Source organism: Bubalus kerabau, chromosome 11 (genome assembly GCF_029407905.1).
Source record: "Bubalus kerabau isolate K-KA32 ecotype Philippines breed swamp buffalo chromosome 11, PCC_UOA_SB_1v2, whole genome shotgun sequence".
NCBI lineage: Eukaryota > Metazoa > Chordata > Mammalia > Artiodactyla > Bovidae > Bubalus > Bubalus kerabau.
Genome location: NC_073634.1, coordinates 29595479 through 29619103, shown reverse-complemented (window position 1 = coordinate 29619103; position 23625 = coordinate 29595479). Strand labels below are relative to the sequence as shown.

Below are 23625 nucleotides of genomic sequence, written 5' to 3'. Positions count from 1 at the left end.
GGATTTTTCCCCTTTTTTTTCTCCCATCAGAAGAGATATGAGTTAGGCTGGTGACACAGCAAGATTTAGAAAGCCTACTGCACTAATGAACGTGTCACTGGTATCACAGTGTCTATACCGCTACAGTTAAAAAGGGAAAAAATAGAGGCCAGGGAAGAAGAAAGCAATAAAGGAACTAACAAGACAACATTATAATAAATACCAGTTCCTGCCAGGCCATTTTATCCAACTGACAAGGACAAAAAGGGGGAAAAAATGATTCATAGTTTGGTACTTAAAACTGAATTGAGAAGTATGAATGATAATATTCTAATTTTTCTAAGTTTCTGAGTGCTTCCTCAGAAGTTAGTACTACAAATATAATTTACCCCACTTCTCAAATTAAAACGAAATCTTGAAAGGGAAAAAAAACCACTTTATCAAAAAATATGTTATTTACAGTATCTTCGGGTTAAAAAAATAAACTTATGCAGAAGGGAAAAAAATCTTTCATTAAAAAGGAATAGGTTAATTGTGCTGACCTAATTTAAGTCAATATCATTCTCGCTTTTGTCCCCACAAGGCCACTTGCATATTTATGAGTAAGAGAATTCAGCATGATTACAAAATGACTTCACTATTTCGTAGCTGGCATTTAAAAGTAACTTTAATAATATGCTACAACAATGGTAATCTTACATATTAAAGCCTTATTTATTTACAGTGCTGATATCTCAGAGTAGGTTAGCAAATTTTTACTAATTTAACATTACAACTTCATGTTTTTTTCCTAATCTCATGTAATTTGCCTTACTTAATTCCTTGCTTCTGGATATGCTACATTTGCCACCCAATGAGTTTATTTCACTGGTCATTTACTTTTAACAGTAAAGCCAAACTATTTGAAAGGAATAATCTCCCTGCAAATCCAACATAAGAAAAAAGGACTCTTATTTATCCAGCATTTTGTGCCTTGAATTGAAGCTTTATTGCAAAGAGTAAGCAATAAACAAAAACACCTCAGGGGCCTGGGAGGAGCAATGTAACCAATTACATTTAATTAAATCAAAGGATGGGAGCCCCAGGGTTGAATGAGCTGAAGAACAAATTTGCATTAACACCTAGCAGCCAAACAAGTAGCTCCGGGTCTAGTCTGCAAGTACAATTGTTGCCATCTATTCTCTGCACTGAAGGGGGGCCATTAGCTAAATTCTTAGGCATTGTTTGTCCACTGATGAGAGGCTGCCTTCTCAACATTTCACTCCATCACACATGAAAATTGCCTACTAAAATAAACAGCTTCCGCTGAAAGCTCAGAAACAAACATTACCTGACTCCAGTTTGCAGTTTGGTGAAAACTCTTCAGGGCTGCTAAAGGAGAAAAAAAGAAAATGAAAGGTGTGATTCCAGGCCCTAACTATACATCTGATGGAGATCGTATGTTTGGGCAGATTCTTTTGTACCATCAGAGACCACAAGGCAGGTCATTCCAAATGTTCCACCAAGAGTATCTTTGTTTGAGGTGGGATATGTTGGCTTGCTCCTACAACTGAGAATCTAGAGCATTCAGAGCTGAAAGCCCACTCTGGCTACTCAAATCCCAATTCCCAAAACAATGCTCTCTCACTCTATAGAGAACTTCCCCTTTGGTGACTTACTATTTTTATTATTTAGAGAATTTTATACACACACAAACCTACCATACATGATATCTATCACAAACTAACCATACTTAATGAGAGCCTACTTAATTATGATAAGTCAACCTAGCTATAGTAGGTTTTATTCTTTTGTCCTACACATTCCTTTCTTAGTCTCACGAAAATATTACATTCTTAAAAGCAAAAAGAAAGAAACTAAAAACAAAGACCCGCCAAACCTTGTAAGGGTTATCTACTAAGTCATTAGTAGTTTCACTGTGGAAGAAGATGAAGTAAGTATGGTAAAATAAAAATCAAAAAGAGGCAAAGGTACAGGTCCGGGGAAGGCTAATTCAGATTGAACAACCAACCAAAACTATAGATGGGATATGATTTGTATTGATACATATTAGTTTGAATTAACAATATTGAAAAGTTAAAAAAAAAATTATATAAAACCACCTGAGTTACCAAGCTAACACACTCCCCGTTGTTTCAAAGTCAGCTGTACAGCTTGTAGTGTGGGGATGCCAAGCTGAGTCCAAGTGGGATTCAGACCTTTCTGGGCTGGTCAGGTGAACCCATCTGATGAGACCTGTTTGGGGTGGCAGGCCTCAAAGAAGAGTTAGAGCCTCTTTGACTTAAGTTCAAGAAGGCTGAAACAAGGATTCTCACAACCCATCTTTCAAATCCCTTCTGTAGACAAAGCATTTTTTAAGTCCCCAGTGGATGGAGAAAAGACAGGAAAAGGCAAAATGACCTCCTGCTCCATCAGTGGCCAGATTTAGACAGTCACTCCAGCAGGCAAAGCATGCTGCACAGGGACAAATGCCCACCGCCCTTGCTTTGACATCCCTGAAAGTCTGCGACAGTTTTACAAACTCATGCAGTCATGACAAGTTTGCCTCTGGAGTTGGATCCTCCAAATTTCTGGCTCCCTTACACAAGACAAAGTCATTAAAGCTTTTTTAAGGGGTAAAAAACCTAATATAAACAAGTAACAAAAGAGTAAAACAAGAGCCAGTGCTGCGTAAAATCAAAATCCACCTTAAGAGGGAAAGTACGCACAGGACTGGCTTAGCCATTTTGTGAGCTAACAGAATTTTCCTGCCTGGGGAAGGGGGAGCAATTACACCTTATCTAATTCCAAAGGCAGGAGGCTGGCACCTGATTATTTAGAACCTTGTCTCTGTGGTAGCTGAGGAGCTACCTAGGGGAGAATACAAGGTCTGTCAGTAGTCTGCACGTCTTGTACGTTAGTAAGATGACGTCAACAAAGTGTATGGGGAGAGTCGGGGTGTGGAAGTTGCTGAGAACCTTCTAAGAAGAAATTTGTCTTAAAAGTAAGTAGATAAACAAAATGTAGTGTGAAGGAGGAAACTGGGAACACTGATATTACTCTGAAGAGTTGCTGGACAGGAAAAATGACTTTAATTTTTGAGCATCCTCCATAGAACCCATTACAAAAAAAAAAACTGGAAGAAGTGTATCACTGAAGATTCTGTATGAGAGAGACAGAAGCAGCACTTTTGGGGAACACTTTTAACAAAGGCGATCTATAAAGGGGAGAAATGCACTGCTCCCTTGCTTCACCACTAATCACTCCACGTTCTGTACTATCACAGCATACATCCAGTATACTGCCGAGGAGTGGGACAGGCATAGGAATACCAGGTGCAAGACGTCTCGTGTGTGAGCATTTGTGATATTCTTGGGGACTCTCAAGAATACTTCAGGGACACACTGCTGAGGTCCTGCAACAGCAATAGTTCTAAGAGTCAGTGGAATTTGAGTTATTAAAATGTGACTCCATACATCTGAGCTGGTATGAAGCCTGAGAAAATTGGATACACACACACACATAAATTCTAGAAAAATATTGGACTGTGTTTACTAAGAGAATTAGCCAAGTCTGCAAACCCTTGAATATTTTTATTAAAAAGGAAAATATATAGTCTGGTTTTGGTTATATATTCATTATACTATAAATCTAGTATATCTTGCAGAGGCTATTGATTGCATCTTGAGCTCCATGTTGATTTATATCTGAAGCCTAGCTGTTAATATTTTGTAGGCAGTGTTCTTCTACCAAAGTGTTATTCATTTGCTTCCTCGTCATACATGGCTGGAATGCAGCATCAACCAAAACTCTCTTAAGTATCTCATTTTGCTGTGCTTGTTGGTAATCTGACTACCCTGAATCACAGGTACACTTCAGTCTCACCAGACAACTGATCTTGGGAATGTGTTTGATGATTATAATGTGTACTAACTACTTCTTAGCATTTTCCTCCACACCGAACATCTTCCTAGATACTCTTAATCACTTGATATTAGATTTTCCTTATTGCTAGGAAATCATACCAAAATTCAAATATTTATTTACTTACAGTTAAGCAACCCCTCCACTAAGTACATTTTCCTTTTATCAATTATGCTGAGTTACCTTTGCCTTTACTTAATTCTATATTATACAAACACTAAAACATTTTTTGAAACACAAGTTTCAAAAAATTCTAAACTATATTTTAGAATTGGCATAATTTCCAATTATTCTTGTAAAACAAATTTTAAAGTCATAAACAAAGCCATTAAGGTTTTTGCTTAATGGATTCAATCTCAGAACCAGAGAGAAAATTAAATCAGTCTTCCTAAAAGAGCCTCCATTTTATACATATGGTTTTTGATTTAACAACTCTTCTGCCCTTTAAAAAATGTAATATCATTTATTCATTGTGTTACAAAAAATGAATAGTCAATCTTATAAATCTGAAAATTTTCTAGTAGATATATGAATGTAAAAATGAGTCATAGCCTTTTCTGTAATCAAAACAGTTCATATCAAATGACATTGCTTTTGATTGCTATATTAACTATCAGAGTCTATGATGGCCTCATCTTTATATGTCCATGATAATTTGCAATCACTGTTTTCTTCTTTTAGTCATATCTTCTCACAATGTAAGTAAATATTCTCCATCAAAATGGTTAACAATAATGGTTATAGTAATGGTTAATAGATACTAGTTAGCCAGATTATTAGTCTCTTCTCAGATAGATTTGAAATATTGCTACATTTTGGTAAAATGAAGTTGTATTCATTTAAAAACCTGGCAACTAATTATAGTTAAATAAATTTCTTTTATTTTTAATTATTCTTTATTTTTATAACCAATATGAATGAAGTCATTATAAAAATACAAGTATGATTTTCTTTACTAACTTTAGATTAACTTTAAAATCGATGATTTTAAAATCTATGAGATGAAGAATTCTTCAAGCAAACTACTTTTTTGATGTTCATTTTTAAAAGTATTTGTTTCTAGTATATGACTAAAATTAAACAAAAAATACTATTTAAGTTAAGGCAGACTAAGGCCCAAAAGAAGTCACTTTGTATATAAGGCAGGTTTTTCTCTAAGTATTCTATAGCGAAGATGCAAAATTAATAAAAGATATATTATATATATATATGCATATGTGTGTACATACATAGAGCCAATATTTTTCTGAATTCAGTAAAAGCTTGAACTACAAGTATCATTATATTTATAATGTTGTATCTTTGGATTAGAAATATTCTTCAAAATTTCCCCTGAAATGTGTGCTGAATTTTTTACATTAGATGCAATTAAACATTTACTTCTTTAAGTCAAGAGCTATAAGATGTGATGCAGCCTTTAAATTAGCAGTTCTCTAAGGACAAGATGGAATGGTGGCAGGGAGCAGATTCTGAACCAAAGACTCCCTAAAGGAATCTGTGCAATTTGAAAACAAAGCAATACTTTGTCCCTTAATTTTGAGTCATGATACTGAATGTGTTCTAATTTTTAGCAATACTAGAGGAAGGTGTGAGATTTTATTATTTATCAAAAAGGGACTTTTTTAAATTAAAAGATTTGTTTAATGCTCTGTATGGTATATTTTAAAAACCAAAACTCTATAGGTTTTGTTTTGCCCCCATCTGCTCTTGGCTTTCTAGGTGGAGCTGGCTGCCTCACACAACAAGCTGCAAGGTTCACACATGCAGGAACAGCAAGCAGCAGAATATGGAACACTAAAAGCGCACATTTATCTCCTCTTCCTCTAGAGGTTCCAACGAAAATGGTAATAGATGAGTTAAAAACTACAAACCCAAAACAGCATGGAGAAATAGGAGGTTATATAATAGATGAAAAGACAATCCCTATCATGTCCCTATGGAAGATGGAAAGCAGATGGAAGGATGGCAATTAGCAAAACAAGGCAGAGGAACCCAAAAATGGAGAAGGGAGACAATGTACCATCAGAATCCTAGAGTTTTCAGGCTTTGATGTACCAGATATTATATAAGAGAAGTAAGATCAGAGCTAAAACTAGAGGGACTAACTGAAAGTCTATATCCAGGGTAGTTTATCTCCTAGCAGCCATGTGTCTACTCAACAGAAAAAAACTGAACAGCCCACAGAGGTAACGCTGTGCCATTCAAATCTTAGGAGTTCTCCACCTGATCTTTCTAAAGCAGCTCTCTACCCACATATGCATAGAGCTCTCAACTGCTTTCTATTATCTCATTCTTACATATGACTGAACAACTAAGGCTCAACAGTTGAGAAAAAGCCAAAAGAGAAAAGAGAAAAACCAAGATAAATAATGAAACAAACAAAAAAATGAGCTGGGAGAAAATACAAGTAATTTGGGAAACAAATTGAAATAAAATTATGAAAGCCTCAGAGAGATTCAAGAAGACACTGCATATATAAGCACTGAATGTATGAAAAGAGAAAAATTATAAAGCAAGAAAGAGGTGTTAGAAATTAATAATTTGCTAGAAAGGGTAGATAATAAAGAGAAGAAACTCTCACAAATGGTGCAGGGGGTGGGGAGAAAAGAAAAAGAAAAAATGACTGCATGTGCATATTAGGTAAAGTTAGATGGTATCACCATCAGGCCCAAGAATATTTAATGGCTCAAATACAAAGGCAGTTCATTTCTATTCCTGGCCAATGGGCTGCTTTCTTTTTTCTTTTTCTAGAACCATCAATTCTGGTTTTTTGTGTTTAAAAATTTTCATTGGAATATGGTTGATTTACAATGTTGTATTAGTTACAGGTGTACAGAAGAGTGAATCAGTTATATATATACACATATCCACTCTTTTTCAGATTCTTTTCCTACATAGGCCTTTATAGAGTATTGAGTAGAGTTCCCTGTGCTATACAGTAGGTCCTCATTAGTTATCTATTTTATATATAGCAGTATGTATATGTCAATCCCAATCTCTCAATTTATCCCTTCCCCTCCTTATCCCCTAGTAACCATAAGTTTGTTCTCTACATCTGTAACTCTGTTTCTTTTGTAGATACATTCATTTGTACACATTTTTTTAGATTGCACATGTAAGTGATATTATATGATATTTGTCTTTCTCCATCTTACTTACTTCAGGCGGTGGTTTATGGGCCCAGGATCTTTCTATTTTATGGTTCTACCATCCCCTAGGGGCCACATTATTTACTGCATCTCTCTGGTGGAAGACGAACGCTTAAAAGTGTTCTAGAAAGGGCACACATCACCTCTGCTCACATTCTATTGGCTAGAACTTAGTCACGTGGCTGCACCTAATTGTAAAGGAAGCTGGGAATTTATGGTTTAGCTGCAGTCCTAGAAAGAAGAAAACAAGTATTTCCATGTATAATTTCTGCCACAATATGCCTGGACTACCTTTAGAAAGATTCTAGAGGAAAAAAACAAAACACAACTGATATAGGGTTACCTTAGGGAACTAGAGTAAATGGGATCAGGGTAAGAATTTACATTTCACCATAAACCCTTGTGTATTATTTTAACTTTTATAGTGATTACATAGAAGACAGAAAGGAAAATAAGAAACAAAGGCTCAATCTAGTTCATCCAACATTGATTAACAGAAGTTTCAAAATACAGAACAGAGAAAATGAAAATGAAGAAATGATCAAGGGAATATTACAAAAGAACTTCTCAGAAGATAAAGGTCTTCAGATTAAAAGGACCTATCCAGGCACAGAAGAATCCATTTTTTGAAAGATATGTATCTAAGCTTTTCATTATGAAATTTCAAAGATCAAGAACAAAAAGAACCCTAAAAGCTTCTTACAAATGATAGACTCTTCATTTGCCATAGTGGATGCTAGAAGGCAACACACAGGCCTTCAAGTTCTAAAGGGCATTTATCCTCTAACTAGAATTTATGCCCAATCAAATAAACAATAAAGTACAACAATAGACTATCTCTTCAGATATTCCTGGATCAGGAAGATCCCCTGGAGAAGGAATAGGCTACCCACTCCAGCATTCTCGGGCTTCCCTTGTGGCTCAGCTGATAAAGGATCAGCCTGCAATGCGGGAGACCTGGGTTCAATCCCTGGGTTGGGAAGAACCCCTGGAGAAGGGAAAGGTTACCCACTCCAGTATTCTGGCCTAGAGAATTCCATGGACTGGGTCGCAAAGAGTCGGACATGACTGAGCGACTTTCACTTCATTTTCACTTCAGATATACAAGAACTCAGAAAAATTCCCTCTCTTTTTTAGGAGGTTACTTGAAGATGTTTTTCCACAAAACAAGGAAGTACACCATATGCCAAGGAAGGCAAAGGTGAAAAAAAAAACCAAGAGATTCGGCGTAGAAGAATAGTTGCTAGCCATGTTGTGGCTTTAAAAAAGAAAGCCAGTCAAGACCAGAGCAGAAAGACAGCGGGAGGCAAAAATAAAAAGGACTGATTTAAAAACCCATAATGATAGAGGACTTGAAAAAAAGTGAGAAATAGATACAGCACAGAAGCAGTAGAAAAGTTATACAAGGAAGGGAACATAATGATAGAAGAGAAATTGTGCAAATGAATGAGAAAATATAATTATAGTATTTGGCTGTGTAGAGAATGTTACTTGCATAGTTAAAATAATGTATGTGCTGATTATTCATAAAACCAGAAATACTGAAAGATGTATACCTCAGGAATACTGGAGGGTGGTCAACATAAGCTGTCTAAAACTGATAAATCAAGAAGTACTAAGATAAGGATATTCTTTAAGAAATATGGAAATAACTACCAGAAAAAAAATTTAAGGAAAGTTAAAAGGGTTAACCTCTGAGAAGCAATCCAGGAGCAAGGCAGGAGGAAAAGGCACTGTTGATTTTCATCATAAGCCCTTCAAAATATTTTAAGTGTATGTACATGTTACTTTGATTTTTAAAATGGAACACTTACTATATCCCAAACATAGTGTTAGGTGCATAAAATAAATTTAAATAAAATTTGTTCTCATTTTCCAAGAATTTATAGTCTATGATGAAGATAGATATGTCTTTTAAAAGTCACAATTCAATGCAAAAACTATGCTCATATAAGTACTTAACAGGATGGCATCTCTGCAGCCCAGGAAAACAGAGGAAGGGCAGAGATGGGGAACTGATATATGAGATGCTATTTGAGGTTGAGTCTGAACCTAAACATATGATTACTTGTTCTCACATCTGGGTTCATTCTTGAAATAATTCCATTAAAAGCAAGACAACCAGTAGAAGAAACACTATGCCTCTTGAGGAATTCATTAAAAAATTATTTATGATACTTTTATGATAACTGCAGGTTGATGATAGAAAAGATGAGCAGGAAAGAGAAACTAAGACTGAGTGCGTAAAGGACACTGGGTACGTCACACCGCATTGATTCTGAAAAAGGAGCTAATGAAAAAATGTGCACCTGTAAGCTGAAAACCCAGGAAATTCACTGTTCCTATATAGCCTTTCATCACAAAGCAGCTCACCTCTTAGAAAGGTCCTACACATTCATCTGGACAGAGGTTCCTGGGCCCAGCCTGCCTCATCTCCTGTCCATTTCCCAAGCCCCATTTTCCAGCCTCCTTCATAGATTCTAGGAATTGCCCAACGTCCAATAAATTTTACTTCTATACTCGTTAGCATCAGTTTCTATTATTTTGCAACCAAAAACTAGATAGAGAATGGAAATGATGGAAAGTCAGAGAGATGAAAGGATTCCTAAGTCTTTAATACATTCTTATCCACTGTTGTTCTAAAAACTATAACTGAGTCATGTGCTTTAAGTTTTCTCTTTTTTTGATTTAGGAACAAAAAGAGAATGCTTTAGAAACAAAGATAATAATATTTTACCTGAGTAATTCAGTAGTCTATAAGCCTGTTCATAAATACTAAACTAGCAAACTTTAATTATAAAAAGCAAGATAATTTTTCATTCATCTCTAACATCCTGGATCTGTGTTGCAACTGTTTTCACTTTGTATTGTTATTGTGAGCAGCAATGTCATCTTTTAATTTTTTTTCCCAGTGATACATTACTGAGGAAATTTGAAGATATGTTTATTTATTACAGGATAATTGCATTTATACATTTCTAGAAAGGCATTCTTAGCTAAGAGAGCATCTTCATTTTACAACATCAATTTTCACAAATTTTTGTTTTTGTTTTTGAAAGAAAAGCTCATGGATGTTTTTATCAAACACGTAAATCTATTCACATGTGAAAGAATGACACTAGACCCCTATCTTACACAAAAATTACTCAAAATGGATTAAAGATTTAAACATAAGACCAGAAACCATGAAACTCCTAAAACATAGGGAAAAGACTTCTTGACATGGGTCTTAGCAATGACCTTTTGGAAATGGCATCTAAAGGAAAAGCAAAAAAATCAAAAATAACTATCTGGGACTACATCAAACTAAAAAGTTTCTATACAGTAAAGAAAATGGTAAAATAAAAAGGCAACTTATAAAACCGGCGAAAGTATCTGCCAACCACACATCTGATAAGGGATTAATACTCCAAATAAATAAGGAACTCTTACAGCTCAACAGCAAAAATATAAATATTCCAATTCAAAGTAGGCAAATAGACATTCTTCCAAAGGAGATATTCAAAAAGACAACAGGTACATGAAAAGTTGCTCAACATCACTCACCATTTTGGAAATGCATATCAAAACCATAATAAGATATCACCTCATAACCTGTTAGGATGATTGTTATCAAAAAGATAAGAGATAACAAATGCTGGTGAGAAATGTGGAAAAAAGAGCCCCAATGCACTGGTGATGGGAATGTAAATGCTATAGCCACTATGGAAAAAAGTATGGAGGTTCTTTGAAAAGTTAAAAATAGAACAACAGTATGATCCAGCATTCTACTTCCAGGAATATATCCAAAGGAAAGGAAGTGTCTGTACCCCCATGTTCACTGCAGTATTATTTATGATAATCTATCCTGAAAGAGATGGAAATACCAGACCACCTGACCTGCCTCTGGAGAAATCTATATGCAGGTCAGGAAGCAACAGTTAGAACTGGACATGGAACAACAGACTGGTTCCAAATAGGAAAAGGAGTACGTCAAGGCTGTATACTGTCACCCTGCTTATTTAACTTATATGCAGAGTACATCATGAGAAACGCTGGGCTGGAAGAAGCACAAGCTGGAATCAAGATTGCCGGGAGAAATATCAATAACTTCAGATATGCAGATGACACCACCCTTATGGCAGAAAGTGAAGAGGAACTAAAAAGCCTCTTGATGAAAGTGAAAGAGGAGAGTGAAAAAGTTGGCTTAAAGCTCAACATTCAGAAAACGAAGATCATGGCATCTGGTCCCATCACTTCATGGGAAATAGATGGGGAAACAGTGGAAACAGTGTCAGACTTTATTTTTGGGGGCTCCAAAATCACTGCAGATGGTGACTGCAGCCATGAAATTAAAAGACACTTACTCCTTGGAAGAAAAGTTATGACCAACCTAGATGGCATATTCAAAAGCAGAGATATTACTTTGCCAACAAAGGTCTGTCTAGTCAAGGCTATGGTTTTTCCTGTGGTCATGTATGGATGTGAGAGTTGGACTGTGAAGAAGGCTGAGTGCCGAAGAATTGATGCTTTTGAACTGTGGTGTTGGAGAAGACTCTTGAGAGTCCCTTGGACTGCAAGGAGATCCAACCAGTCCATTCTGAAGGTGATCAGCCCTGGGATTTCTTTGGAAGGAATAATACTAAAGCTGAAACTTCAGTACTTTGGCCACCTCATACGAAGGGTTGACTCATTGGAAAAGACTCTGATGCTGGGAGGGATTGGGGGCAGGAGGAGAAGGGGACGCCAGAGGATGAGATGGCTGGATGGCATCACTGACTCGATGGACGTGAGTCTGAGTGAACTCCGGAGTTGGTGATGGACAGGGAGGCCTGGAGTGCTGAGATTCATGGGGTCGCAAAGAGTCGGACACAACTGAGCGACTGAACTGAACTGAACTGAAGACACAGACAACCTAAGTGGCCACTAATGGACAAATGAATAAAGAAAATGTGGTTTCTATATACAATGGAAAACTATTCCGTCATAAAAAACAAGGAAATAGTGCCATTTGTAACAACATGGACAGACTTTGAGGGTATTATGCTAAGTGAAATAAGTCAGACTGCTGCTGCTGCTGCTGCTAAGTTGCTTCAGTCGTGTCCGACTTTGTGCGACCCCATAGACGGCAGCCCACCAGGCTCCCCCATCCCTGGGATTCTCCAGGCAAGAACACTGGAGTGGGTTGCCATGTCCTTCTCCAATGCATGAAAGGGAAAAGTGAAAGTGAAGTCGCTCAGTCGTGTCCAACTCTTCGCCACCCCATGGTCTGCAGCCTACCAGGCTCCTCCGTCCATGGGATTTTCCAGGCAAGAGTATTGGAGTGGGGTGCCATTGCCTTCTCCAATAAGTCAAACAGACAGAAACAAATACAAAAAAACAAATGATTTTATGTGTGGAGTCTTAAAAAAACAAACAGAATCGGATTTGTAATTGCTACAAGAGAAGAAGCAGAGGATGGGTAAATTTGGCAAAGATGGTCAAAAGGTACAAACTTCCAGTTTTAAGATAAATAAGTTCTGGTGATATAATGTACATGATAACTATAGCTAATAACACTTTTTCATATATATGAAAGTTGCCAAGAGAGTAAATCTTAAGAATTTTCACCATAAAGTAAAAAATTTATATCTATGTGAGATGATGGATGTTCATTAAACATACTGGCAATCATTTCACAATATATGTAATTATATTATCAATATGAAATAAATGGGTTAATTAAGAGTGAAAAAATATAAATAAAATTTCTTCACATTGCTAAAAATTTCTTAATTTTTAAACAGGAAAGTCTTTTCTTCAAAACTTTGAAGAAAACTGCTTAAAAGAACTATGTGAATAGGAGAAAAACAGTTCAGGAGGAAATACTAGTACTATCTTAGTGGTTTGTGTTTTATTTTCTATGGCCTTATTTATTTGACATTCAGTATTGCTCTATCTTCCCCCTTACACACAATATTAAGAATCACTTATAGGAATTTAATTCTAACCATTACTATTCCACAAATGTTCAAAGGAAATATATAGCAGATATAGGTAGCAGCCAATAATCAACATTCTCTGTGAATAAAGATGTACCACTTTCTTTGTGATCCTCTTGACCACTGTGATGGATAACAGCAAAGAGCTCTGGAAGTGATTAACAATGATAATGAGGTGACAGTTAATCCCTTAATTTTCACACACACAAAAAAAACTTTACCCAAGGGGGTTAAAAAAACCAGGTAAGTTTCTACCAGCAGAATGCAGGCTAAAAAATACATGATACTCTGTCCTGGATAATAAGCCTGGGCATACTCTATCAAACTAATATTTTTTTTAATGTTAATAAATGTTTTTAGCTCCAAATTCCCCATACTACTTTCAAGGGTCCACTAATAATCCCAATCATGCCTCAGATGCACCTCACTATACCAAGATTTTGTATATTCTTTCTCTTTGCATATGTAATTCCCTCTCTCACGACTAGGGGGAAAGTGTTGGTTGAGTCCTAAATATTTGTCGTTGCATTCATTAAATAGTATAGAAAGGAAAAAAAACCTCATGAAAGCAACAACAAAGATTAATTAGCAAACAGCCTGAGACTTGACTGTGTAACTTATGCAGAATTATGCAAATTATACACAGATGAACATGTCACCTTTTTATTTCTTTACCTGGATGTGATTCTTGGAAATTTTTTAAATAGAAGCCAGAGATTTAAGCTATATCCTATCATTACTAAACTCATGTTAGATTTTTATAATTAATACATCTTTATATATAATTACCTAAAATAATTGTGTAATTTTCTCTCCTGAGTATTCATCTAAGCTTCAGTGCTAAGTGATGTTGTATGAATATTTCTCCCATAGCTAAAGCTCTAAATACTAAAAAGAGGGAATGATGGCACCACATTATCTATTGTCTGATCATTGCGACAGTCTTTGCACTTTAAAAAATGATTACTACAAACAACGAATAAAAAACATTTTTAAGGCTATTTCCTGGACCTCAGAGTCCCTTGGACTGCAAGATCCAACCAGTCCATCCTAAAGGAGATCAGTCCTGGGTGTTCATTGGAAGGACTGATGTTGAAGCTGAAACTCCAATACTTTGGCCACCTGATGTGAAGAGCTGACTCATTTGAAAAGACTCTGATGCTGGGAAAGATTGAGGGCAGGAGAAGGGGACGACAGAGGATGAGATGGTTGGATGGCATCACCAACTCAATGGACATGGGTTTGGGTGGACTCCGGGAGTTGGTGATGGACAGGGAGGCCTGGCGTGCTGCGGTTCATGGGGTTGCAAAGAGTCGGACACGACTGAGCAACTGAACTGAACTGAACTGAACCTCATAAAATGTATATAACTGCTTATAGATTTGTAAGACAACTAAAATATAAACTGAAACTGGTAGACCTCCCCATTCACAAAAGTACTGAGATTTTTCAGCATCAGTAAAACACAGAAAAATAAGTTCTAATTAAACTGTCATATGGACTAACAAGGCTGATCAAAGGAATGATTTGTTAATTTTGAATAGATCCCTGCTAAAAAGGATTGCAAAGTAGACAGAAATTTTTTTTTTATCTCTATCTGTTTAGAAATACCTGTATTGGCTTGGTTTGAATTTGCGATACATATTATTTTCCATATCTACACTTTCTTATATGTTAATTTTACAGTTCTCATAAAACAGAGTTATATCTTCTAAGCCATGAGAAAAGCAACTAGCTGTATGTCCCTTTTATTATACTGTACACATTCCGGCATCAAACAGCCTGACTTTAGTCTCTCCCTTTCCCCTTAAGGATCTTATCATTTATTACCACTGTTGCTACACGCTGTTTTGCTGGGGGAAGTTACCAATTTAACCTTTGGTCCAAGCTTGGACAATGGATTCCACACAGAGCTTTAAGGCTGTTTGATGCTCTGGGTACTAAGGACATACTGCTTAAAGCCTATGTGATTTCCAAAGACTTACGAAAATACCTGAAATCTAAAAAACTACGTGTGAACATACAAAACAGAAACTGTAAGATCAAAATTAACAAAGTCCAGAAAAATGTCTACAAAATAAAGGCAGTAGTAAACGTCAATTTAACACATGCTACTGCACTTAAGTTGTATTAATGTGGGCCGTGGATTAATGAGCTTGATACAGTTTGCCTCCAAAAATAAAAATTCCTAAAGCCTAAAAACATCTTAAAACAGTCCTACAATTACTCAGCTGAGACAAGATGGACTGTTTAAACCAGATCTACTAAAAGTTAGGAGTTCACAAAAAGGAATTTATGTATGACATAAAACCACATCATTGTTTATAAAATATTGCTTGTTTGTCTTCGATTCATTGCTCACTATAGTGGACATCTTCATGTCTGTGGATACTCAGCATCTTCCTAACAGCCTTTTAAGATGGATGGAAAATTTTTCTGCTTTTCTCCTCTAGAGTAAAAGTCAGAACTCACTTTCTCATCTCACCCTGTTAATAACATGAGCAGGCTCAGCCAATCAAACACCCGCACATGACTTCATTTATTAGTGAGCAAAGTGAAGAGGCAGTATCTCATGGGACTGAACGGTCTATGGATTCAGTGACAAGTGGTGGCATCAATGATGTCTTCACTAAAGCAGCTTCCTGATGGGATTTGGACACTTTACTTGATATATTTCCTCCAAGTCTCACTTTCTGGCTCTTCTAAGATTCCTGGAGTTCCTCAATGCTTTAATAAATTTCATTTCAGTGAAACCAACTAGTGTGGGTTCTGATATTTGAAACTAAGAATGCTGATTCACACAGAAGGACTCACTTTCCCAGCTCCTGGTCAAGCTCCATGCAGCACACACACATCAGTAGCAATCTTTCAGCACATGGCTAGATATCTACTGTGCAAAATATAGCGAAAAAGGAACAGTACGCATACATTCCAACCTCCTTCTGGATTGACTTCTTGTATTATAGAAACAAGAAAACTGTTTTTCCAGATTCTATTGTAGCTAAGGTTCTGGATGTGAAATAGGTTGCACCACTTAAAACTTACTTACATGCAATTTGAAATGTGGACATAAGACAATACTTTGGCTAGCTATTGCTATGAAAACACAATGACAGACATGTTGAATTCCTCAGCAAAAGCATTCCAGTATCCAGCCATCAACTTCATGGGTGAAAGAGGAAGCTACAATGGCAGCTTTTTGATCTCTGGATCTCAAGTATATATTCTTGAACTCAACAGTTCCAATGGTGATTTCCTGATTCCCCATCTTGAAGATGGAGGAAGGCAGCTACAAGTCAAAAAATGAGGGAAAATTCTAGAAGCTGATAATGGCAAGGAAACATATATGCCTCTAAGACTCCAGAAAGGATACATATATCTTGATTTTAGGCCAGTGTGACCAATGTCAGACTTCTGACTTATAGATAATAGTACAATAATAATAAATTTATGCTGTTTTAAAATACTAAGTTTGTGATAATTTGTTAGAAAAACAAGAAAAAATTAATATAAGTATATTCCCTGAAGTACTATTTAAAATATCAGAAAGTCAAGGAAAATCTAACTATCCATCAATGGAGAGTATAATAAACTAAGGAACAGTTCACAGTGTAAACCATGCAGCCATTAAAAAGATGAACTATTAGTCTGATAGCTTGATATGGTGAGATGTTTAATATTCATTGTTAAGTTAGAGAAAGAAGAAAAAAGTGAGTACAGAGTGAAATATACACAGCATGATTCAACAAGTTTTAAAAATTATGCTTATATATGCATTAAAAAGCCTAGAAGGAAATCTACTAGACACTAACAAATGCTATCTCTATGGGATAGAATTTCAAGAGGACTTTCACATTTTTATATTGTTGGATTTTTTTCAGTGAGAATGTATTATATGGAGAAGCAATAAATATATTTCCATTTTTAAACAGGTAACTAAATGCAATCAATTTTATCTGTGTATTAATATTTATATAATCTCTACAGAATTTAAATATAAATCATTGAACACACTGTTTCTAAAACTTACCCAGATGTGCTAATATCTTCACTCTCATGGAAATGATTCAATATTCTTTCTCAATACACTGGGCCATTCAAACTATGTTACTTAAATGCAGTTTTTGTTCAGATGACTTCTTACTAAAGGAAAAAATGCAGTGCTAACATGCTTATAGTAAGTTGACAGAGAGCTATAGTAATAAAATAATCAGTTAAGATTAAATCTAAATAGTTTAAATAGTCATTCTGTTAAAATTTTATCAGTTAAAATCAAACATTTGTAAATAACATTTCACATTTCAGAGTACCTGTTAAATTCAAAATGAAACAAGACAATTTTGTACTTGGTCAAATGCTGTAGCTAATAGGCTCTTAAGGCCAATTAGTACAAGATGAAATTTTAAATACTGAAGTGGCAATCCTCAATTGTTATGTTCACTCAGATTTTAGAAACAGAGACTTCCCTGGCAGTCCAGTGGTTAAGACTTCATCTTCCAATGCAGGGAGCTAAGATCCCATATGCCTCAGGACCAAAAAACCAAAACATAAAACACAAGCAATACTGAAACAAACTGTAATATTGTAACAAAATTACAATTACAGTATTACAATATTGTAACAAAATAAAACACTTAAAAAAATATTTACAAAAAAAGACATAGATCTCAAAGATAATTTGCAAACAATCTAAAGTACTGAAAGCTATTACATGAAACCATGCTCATATTTATAATGATGCATTCACTTAAGTGTAAAGATCTGTTTAAACTTCAGTATTTTAGGGTTAAAAATGAATGATGAGGGAAAGAAGTGAGGAGCTAACAGTTAACATGATCAGACTATGCTAATGATTTTCAGAAATTATCTATGTTTATCCTTTAAAATTTCATAATGTACCTTACTTATATTTAAAATATATTTCTGATAATAATAAACTGATTTCTAGCAATAAACATCTGGAAATTAAAATGTAAAACGTGATTTAAAATATGATTTTTAAATTCAACATTTAGAAATAAATTTAACAAAGGATGTGAAATAAAAAACAAACTACTGTAAAATAAAATGACAAGATTTTGCTGAGAAAAATTAAGGGATACTTACATAAAGAGAAAACCATATCATATTCATGGATTACATGACTTAATATTGTTAAGATGTCAATTCTCGCCAAATTCATCTATAGATTCAGTTCTATGTCAATCAAAATTCCAGTAGACTTAATAGAAATTGGTAGGGTGATTCTAATATTTATATGGAAAAGCAGAAATCCAGAATAGCCAAAACAATATTGAGAAACCAAAACAAAGTTGGAAGACTTACTCCATTTCCAGACTTACTATGAAGACACAATAATCACAACAATGTGATACTGGCATGAAAGATCAATGAAACAATAGAAAGTCTAGAAACAGTTCTATCCATATATAATCAGTGATTTGCAAAAAGGATGCCATAGTAAACTAATGGAAAAAGGATAGTCTTTTCGGTAAATGGTGCTCAAACAACTGAATATCCACATGCAACTACAATAACAAAAAGAACTCTGACCTCTACTTCATGCCACATGTAAATATTAACTCAAAGTGGACCATAAACCGAGATATGAGTCAAAACAATAAAATTTTTAGAAGAAAAACATAGGAGAAAAATTTCATAACTTTAGTACAGCAAAGATTTTTTAGATGGACACAAAAACTAGGAACCACAGAAAAACAAGTAAATAAATTGGACTTCATCAAAATTAAAAACTTTTGCTCTTTGAAAAATACCATTAACAAAATGCAAAGGCTAACCACCAGCTGGGAGAAGATGCCCTCACTACATAGTTGATAGAGTTCTCAGATTCAGAATATGTAATGAACTCCTACAATTCATCAAGAACCTAACTCTAAAATGGGCCAAAAATTTGACATATACTTCACAAATGAAAATATACATATGGCCAGTAAGCATATGAAAAGATGCTCAACATCATAGTTATCAGGTACATACATAAAATCACAATGAGATAACATTATATAACCACTAAAATGACTAAAAAGATTAACAATACTAACTCCTGACAAGGATATGAAGCAACTGGAACTCTGATACATTTCTGGAGGCAATGTGAAATTGCAAGTACAACTAATGTGGAAAACAGTTTAGTACTATCTTTCAAAGTTAAACATACACTTATATACAACTCAGAAATTTCAAAGTCCTAGGCATTTACCCCAGAGAAATGAAAACATATGACCATACAAGAACCTTGTACATGAATGTTCACAGCTGCTGCTGCTGCTAAGTTGCTTCAGTCGTGTCAGACTCTGTGCGACCCCTTAGACGGCAGCCCACCAAGCTCCCCCATCCCTGGGATTCTCCAGGCAAAGAGCCCAAAATGGAAACAACCAAATATCTGTCAACAGATAAATGGTTAAACAAATTGTAGGTATATTCATATAATACTACTCAACACTAAAAAAGGAATAAACAACAGATGAAAATGACAACATGGATGGATCTCAAAAACATGCTAAATGAAAGAAGCTAGAGGAAAAAAATAAGAGTATTATATATAAGATGCATTTTAACTAGAAGAGTCTAATCTAATCTATAGCAACAGAAAACATATCAATGGTTGCCTGAGAAGAGAATTAGAGACTACTAGAAAAGGGCACAGGAGAAGGCAATGGCACCCCACTCCAGTACTCTTGCCTAGAAAATCCCATGGATGGAGGAGCCTGGAAGGCTGCAGTCCATGGGGTTGCTGAGGGTCGGACACAACTGAGAGACTTCACTTTCACTTTTCACTTTCATGTGTTGGAGAAGGAAATGGCAATCCACTCCAGTGTTCTTGCCTGGAGAATCCCAGGGATGGGGGAGCCTGGTGGGCTGCCATCTATGGGGTCGCATAGAGTCGGACACGACTGAAGCGACTTGGCAGTAGCAGCAGCAGAAAAGGGCGCAAGGGAACTTTTTGGGCTGATAGAAATGTTCTATATCTGGACTGAGATAGTAGTTACATGCATATATAAAATTTTCAAAACATCAAAATTGGTGCATTTTATTTACGTAAATTATATCCTAATAAAGTTTCTCTCTTAAAAATTTAAATAAAAAAAAGAGTAAACCAAGTCATATATTATTCTTGAAATTTTTCAATGATCTATTATTTAACTGTTCGGTTAAGATACTAAATTGCCTCTTTCTCTAAACACAAGGTTACTCAAAAAATATCCACTAACATTTAATTATGCAGGTATGCATCTATTACTTTTTTCTTTAAATAATAAATGCACTGAACTCAACTACACTTCATAAATTGATATTATTTGGTAAAGCATTCAGTTAACTGAAACAATATCTTGCAAAGGATTTCAATAATATTAGTTCACATTTAAATTGACATGAGACGAATCAAACCTACAACCATTTACTAAACTATTATGTGCAGCTTAGCCAACATTAGTAGCAATTTCCCTTTAAAAAACAATATTTGAATTTAAAACATAACACAGTATTATGAATCACAGCAGGATTCAGCGTGTAGGGGTTAGAAATGAAGTACTGAATGTATGTATAAGGGGATGCAAAACACTTTGAAAAGGAATACTATGATTTCTAGCACACTTCCCACCCAGGGATTTCAATTTCCATTCTACAGCAGCCACTTGAAGAAACGTAGAATCATTGTTTTCACAAAATTGAAGACTTTAAACGTATAATTCCTTCTCTAAACTGTGATTTCATTACAGATTTCACACACATGCATACACACACACACACACACAATTTGCTCTGTTTACATCAGAAATTCACACACACACACACACACACAAGTAATATCAAGTGACCAATTTAATGCCCAAAGAAAAGGGCTCAAAGTATAACCATTAACTTATCAAAGTAATTCTTTCATTTGTGTCACCATCACCACAGTCTGGAGAAAGCGGAAACAACTTACTAACATAGGACTGTCAGAACTGACTTATAACTACATACTGCTATAAAAAATTCAGTGTCTACCCTGACTAAATCAGGATGGTGGGTACATATATGTTCTCATAGTCGCTTTATTTTTCTGTGTTCTTGAAACAGCTCATAAGCTATAAATGTTGAAATCAGAAGTAAACAGAATAACAAACAAAGCTAAATTCATATAAAACCAGCTTAAAATGCAGAATATTACAGAGTGGGGAAAAAAAGCAACAGTTTTTATACTTTAATTTTCTCTTTTTCAGTATTGCCATACTTAGCATAAAGTTTAAATAAATACTGATAGTCCGAAAACAATTTGTGGCAAAGTTATGCTCTCCGTTATTTTGATTACTCATTCATTCAACAAATATCTGCTCCTCCTTTGTATGTAGACTATACAGTAGGTGCTATGGGGGATACATGAACTACAGGTTGATGCTTTGTGAGTTATCTTTTGTTGTTTCACTCAACTGGCTGGAATATAATGCTCATGACAATCAGTTCCACTTCTTGGGGCTAACTTTTGTATGCTGTCCTCTCTCAATGACATGCCTTTACTCTGAGTCCTGGCAGAAGAATTACAGAGATTACAAATCCATACAGTCTGCTGAAGAAAACAATGTAAAAGGATGTTCATGTAAAGTCTTCATTGGCTGTGTAACCAAAGCCAAAGTTTCTTAATAATATTAGTTATGCTTTGGTCAGCAATCAATGATGAACGTGGGGCTAAAAGAGTAACTTTAAACTGAAGAGGTTGGATTGCCACTCGGAAAAATATTTTTGAAGACTACTTTGGATGATGATAGTTATAAAAGACAACAGCAAATGGCAACAAACATAATAAAAATAGTTAAATAAATAGAATTTTTATTCCAGTTTCAGTAAGATATAATTAACATACAGCACTGTATAAGCTTAAGGTGTACAGCATAACGATTTGACTTACTAAAAACATGTATACAATTCTCAGCTCGTCGTTCTTCTACAGTAGTTCTCTAATAAGCCTATTACAACATCATAGCATTATAATTTAGGAAATGATTTGTTTACTCTATTAAACCACAAACCATTTGAAAATAAGGATCAGATACTATTTATCTTTGTATCCTAGGGTCTAACAGAGTACATAGCACAGTAAATACTTGTTAACCCAATGACCAAATAAATGAATAAACAAACCCAGTTCTTTCCTATATATCCATCATATGATTTCTATGACTTCTGATGGCAAATTTTGAAACATCCAAGTGATTTTATACATGGATTATTTTATTAAAATCTCTATAGTCTATGGGAAAGGAGTAAAACAAGAGTGTATATTGTCACCCAATTTATTTATCTTATATGCAGAGTATATCATGCGAAATGCCAGGCTGGATTAATCACAAGCTGGAATCAAGATTGCCTGGAGAAATATCAACAACCTCAGAAATGCAGATACCACTCTAATGGCAGAAAGCAAAGAGGAACTGAAGAGCCTCATGATGAGGGTGAAAGAGGAGAATGAAAAAGCTGGCTTAAAATTCAACTTTAAAAAAACAAATGTCATGGCATCCAGTCCCATCACTTCATGGCAAATAGAAGGAAAAAAAGTGGAAACAGTGACAGATTTTATTTTCTTGGGTACCAAAATCACTGCGGATGGTGACCATAGCCATAAAATTAAAAAACACCTGCTTCACCTGCTTCTTGGAAGGAAAGCTATGACAAACCTAGACAGCGTAATAAAAAACAGAGACATCACTTTGCTGACAAAGGTCTGTATAGTTAAAACTATGGTTTTTCCAGTAGTCATGTCTGGATGTGAGAGCTGGATCATAAAGAAGGCTGAGCACCAAAGAATTGATGCTTTTGAACTGCAGTGCTACAGAAAAAGACTCTTGAAAGTCACTTGGACAGCAAGGAGATCAAACCAGTCAGTCCTAAAGGAAATCAACCATGAATATTCGCTGGAAGGACTGATGCTGAAGCTGAAGTTCCAATACTTTGGCCATCTGATGTGAAGAGCTGACTCACTGGAAAAGACCCTGATGCTGGCAAAGATTGAAGGCAAAAGGAAAAGCGGGTGGCAGAGGATGAAATGGTTAAATAGCATCACCGACTCAGTGGACATGAATCTGAAAAACTCTGGGAGAAAGTCAAGGGCAGGGGAGAGCCCGGTGTGCTGCAGTCCATGGGGTCAAAAAGAGTCAGACACAACTTAGCAGCTGAACAATAAATAGTCTAAACAGGTATACCAGAATTAAAGATATAAAGTATTTTATATTGCCATCTTACCAACTTTTACAATATAAGCAAGTCTCCTATTGTGCTAATCTGCCATTGTAATAGTTGCTTATTTATTATAAAATGGTTTTAAGATGTGCTTTGGGACCAAAAAAAAAGTAGAGACTTGACAATTTTCCAAATTGTCTATTTGTGATAATTCATTAAACATTCACTTTTAAAAATCTCACCCTAACAGAGCTAAAAAACAAGCCTCAAGAATATCTAACTGACTGCTGCTGCTGCTGCTGCTGCTGCTGCTGCTGCTAAATCACTTCAGTCATGTCCGACTCCGTGCAACCCCATAGACAGCAGCCCAACAGGCTTCCCCATCCCTGGGATTCTCCAGGCAAGAACACTGGAGTGGATTGCCATTTCCTTCTCCAATGCATGAAAGTGAAAAG

General features: G+C 35.5%; 1 protein-coding gene across 2 annotated transcripts in view; it reads right to left on the bottom strand.

Moving 5' to 3' along the window:
• Nucleotides 1–23625, bottom strand: part of CAMKMT (calmodulin-lysine N-methyltransferase) — a 411952-nt gene that overhangs the window by 340442 nt on the left and 47885 nt on the right. The window lies entirely within an intron of this gene.